This window comes from Etheostoma spectabile, chromosome 8 (assembly GCF_008692095.1).
Source record: "Etheostoma spectabile isolate EspeVRDwgs_2016 chromosome 8, UIUC_Espe_1.0, whole genome shotgun sequence".
Lineage (NCBI taxonomy): Eukaryota > Metazoa > Chordata > Actinopteri > Perciformes > Percidae > Etheostoma > Etheostoma spectabile.
Window position 1 is genome coordinate 14,667,648 of NC_045740.1, and position 4,308 is coordinate 14,671,955.

Below are 4,308 nucleotides of genomic sequence, written 5' to 3' on the forward strand. Positions count from 1 at the left end.
CACACACACACACACACACACAGACAAACACAACAACTATATATAGCATCCATGTTGCTGCAATGAGCAATGATTGCCAGACCTACTGTGATTGCCACTTCCTGTCTTAGAAGCACGGGGCTTACAATGAGCAACTGAATACATCACCAAATGTTACAAAGATGCAAAATAGCTACCATGAAATGTCTCCAACTGTCTCCAGTTGGCCTGAATTGCTGCACCTGGTCACGGCGCGTGTAACTACAACGTTATGCGTTATAACCAGGGCAAGTAAATCTAACTTGACGTCGAGGTGTTGCCTGAACTGTCGACGATATGATGACCCACAAAAGGTAACGTAGCAAGTATTTGGGAGGGGAGATTACAGCTACTGGTGCCGAAAACAAATAGTCTAAAGTGCAGACACAGTGGATGTTACAGTCAGCCATAGCTTACATGCACGCTCACAACTGCTCAAATGTCATAAACACACCTTCATAGTCACTGAGTAACTTTTTGTGACCACATCGGTTCATACCCAACAATGACAATAAACACACAAACGCAGCTGAATGCCCCTGTTTGAACGGTGACTCTACAAACAAACGAATATCTTTGGAAGTTGGACAACTGATCCAAGACATAACAATTACAACATCGGATTAAATTGCAAGCTGTAGGCCTACGGGTTTCTGCCACGTTATCAAAAAATGTGACACACACACACGCACACACACACATATATATATTATTCACATATGATCCGTGAAAATGTTATGAAAATGTTATGTAAAAGATACAGAACAACAGCAAAGCACGATTCAAAATTCCGAATGACAAAATACGCAAAATGTCGCCGAGGTCATTTCATATCACAGCAATCCAGATTGGAAATATTATGCTGATACGACAGGGCTTTTCGAAATACCGGGCACAGTAATACACACCCCAAGACCGTCCTGTAGCTATGGCTATTAATTAGAGGCTGTTATTATTCAGGTATAAAATGTAGATGTTTTAAGATACTTTAGGTTGCGTTTGACAACATGGTCTTACAACCTCATAAGAACAAAATTCACCCATGTTTAAGACAGTAATGCAACATATAGGCGACACAACACTTCTTGGCATGTATAATTCAAAGGCCTATAATGAATTGAAATATAAGAAGAAAAAGAAGAGGAAGAAATCCAGGACCAGATGCCCCTGCGCAGACACAACTCCTGCTCTTAAGCAGAGAGCAGTAATAACGAGCCTCACGCAAAATGCAATTAAAAGGGTGATTTGGGTTTGACGTCATCCTCATCCTCGAACACATCTCAGGCCGTGCAATTACCTTTCTCGGGATGAGGAAGAGGAGGAGGACAATAGGAGGAGGAAGGTCTGTCGGACGGTCGGTGTCTCTCTCTCTCTCTCTCTCCCTTTCTCCGTCTACGCTCCTCGGTGAAAACACCCAAAACGTGGGTCCCCCTTTTCTCCTCCGGCGCACAGCTGGAAGCTCCCACAGCAGCGGCAGGGTCCACCACACAAGTTACCTTATTTTCATATTCGTTGTTCTATCCTGCAAGACAGAAAGACAGGACATTTAACCGTTTATAAAGTTATGCTGCGGCCGTGCGTGCAGGCCTACTCGGACAGGAGACGGGACATGGAGATTTGGAGAGACTTGGGGAAACTTCATCACCTGGTGGATATCAGACTGTAGCCACAGACACAGACACAAACATTTCAGAAAAGTCTCCGTTTTGACGCATCATAATTAATACAAATCTGTACAGTAAGCTATACGGAGCAATTACGTCATCCTTAAGCGATGCATGGGCAAGTTTACCTTCAATCACATCCCTATCTGGAGAACTAGCCTCGCGTATCCGGCACCAAACTCTGGCCGTTGTTATTATAGTATTAATAAGACAGAGAGAGAGAGACGCAAGCAGACTCCACAGGTCAGAGGTCAGTGGTTTCGTCATCCGTCTGTTTGTGTTTTTTTTTTTGCTTTGTCTTGTCAAAGAGTATTAATAGCACGTGTCCTGCTCTAGCATATGTGTCAAGCAAGGATGCAACCGCATCTTTTAAGTGCTTTCCTTATGGGTTGGGTCACTCTCGAAAATTACAGAGACGCCTGCTGGGATTTTTGTTTTTAGCAAGGTGTGTTCAGGGTGCTAACTGTACGTCAAGAGCTTCTTTTTCTAAGTCTTTTCAGGTAACTCGTACTTAGTCTTTATAAGACAGACCAGCCATTTTAACGATTTAAATGTCTTTAATCACGTCATTTTCTGCTCTGTGACGTGCACTTTCCCCCCTTCATAACAATTTATTTTCTTGCCATGCTTCAGGCCTGTAACTTGCAGGTCTTGCAGCATAAAAGAGACCTACTATTTCATAGTGTACGTAATTTATGAGTGCGCCTACTTCCACCATTTTCAGACTGCACTTGGTGCTATTTGGCAATGTATTGCAAATATAAATTTTAGAATGAATCATGGTTATTCACACGGATGCTCCCTTCAACTGGACAGCCAAGCTGTACCAAACCATAAGGTTGCATGTGCTTTTCTTCTCGAGGCTAAATTGAATTGCATCTTGTTTTGTTATTTTTACACTGACTCATAAGAAAAGGAATGCTCATCTTTATCTTTTATTTTCATCGGTGTGATCAATTTGTGTGCCCACATCACTCATAATTCATATGCAGCCAGATAGGAGACAGAGTTTTGATGTGCTGCAGAACTTGAGTATATTGATCGAGTCAATAAGCTCCAGAAATGTAGGGTTGTTTTCTGTTTTTGTTTTGGATCTGGTAGGTCAGGCTGGAAGAACGTGGTCGTGCCCGGTTCTTTTTGTGCTATTTGTGGGGAACGTTGACAGGGAACAGAGGTGGGCGATGCTTGAGGTGGATTAATTACTATTCATAAAACTGAGAAGGAGACACGTGTGCGTTTCCACAGCGTGTGTGTGTGTGTGTGTGTGTGTGTGTGTGTGTGTGTGTGTGTGTGTGCAAAGGGAGGCTGTGGGAATGTAAGCACGAGGATACAGAGGGAGAGAGAACGAGAGAGAGAGAGAGAGAGAGAGAGGAGAGAGAGAGAGAGAGAGAGAGAGAGTCACTACATGGTCAGTGTATGGGTAGGGATTGCAGATGTTTAGTTTCCTTTCCATCTGCTAATCTGGGTCTCTCCTATTTTAGGATGGCCTTGTCGGGGAATTCCTTCCTTCCATGTGCACACTTGCTACAGGGATGTGTGTGTGTGTTTCTCACATTATTTTTTGGAAGGAGGTTGTGTGACTTCTTAGGAAAGTGGCACCCCTCCACTCCGAACACACCCACATACACACACACACACACACACACACACACACACACACACACACACACACACACACACACACACACACACACACACACAACACACACTCCACTGTTTGCCCACGTGCAACTTGTCATTGCAAGGGTTTCCCGTGTTTACACTCTGCTTTGGCTGGGGCACTGTCACTTGTTCAGTGTGGGATGGGGGTGGGGTGTGATTGACTGAAATGACTCAAAGTTTTGGGTCCGACGAGATGTTTGTTGGCATGAATACCAGAAAAAAAACTTGGGTGCGACGTGGCTGCAGAGCTCCGCCACAAAAGAAGAAGACTGTTGACTAGAAAAAAAAAAAAAAAAAAAAAGAACACACGTATAGGGCTGAAAAGCAAGCATGATATAAACGCCACTGCTATGGCAAGGACGAAAACAACAAGAGCAAATATGGACAACAATAAAACAAGAAGAAAATTCGAACAGAAAAAAGTAAACAAGCCCTTAAAAAACTTAAAGATTGTGAAATTCCACGAGTGGAGCCGTCTTCCAATGTCGATGTCTCGGCGCGGCGAATGCGCCCTTCGCAAATGCTTTTTGGGGTAAGGGCTTCCCAGATTAATAGTTATGAACAGCAAGCCCAGACCGCAAAAAGATTCGTGAAGGACATTATCTGCTGTCTCTCTTTTTGCTTCCGTGAATGTATCTCCCATCCCGGCTCGGTTGATTGTATCTCCAGCCATCGGCTACCCGAGGCGAGTGTGTCCCTCTAACACATAGGCCTACACACAAACACAAGGATGGGGGATAGGATGGATAGAGAGACGGAGAGCAAGAAAGAAAAAAAAGGGGGGTCTCCGGATGCCAAGGCTGCTGCTGCAACTGAAAGCTGTCCAAGGTCCTTTCGCTTTGATTCCCCAGTCCTTCTCCAGTTTGAATTCTCTATCTTCCGTCTCGTCTCTCCTCCCTCATCCATTCCTTTTCCTTTCTCCTCTCCCCCTTCCTCTTTCTCTCACTCATATTTTCCTCTGTCT

General features: G+C 44.2%; 1 long non-coding RNA gene across 3 annotated transcripts in view; it reads right to left on the minus strand.

Moving 5' to 3' along the window:
- LOC116693587 (uncharacterized) overlaps nucleotides 1–4,308 on the minus strand; it is a 49,394-nt gene that overhangs the window by 37,975 nt on the left and 7,111 nt on the right. For all 3 annotated transcript variants that reach the window (XR_004332957.1, XR_004332958.1, XR_004332956.1), the window contains one exon: nucleotides 1,316–1,540. This is a non-coding gene — a long non-coding RNA (uncharacterized LOC116693587). The remainder of the gene's footprint in view (nucleotides 1–1,315; nucleotides 1,541–4,308) is intronic.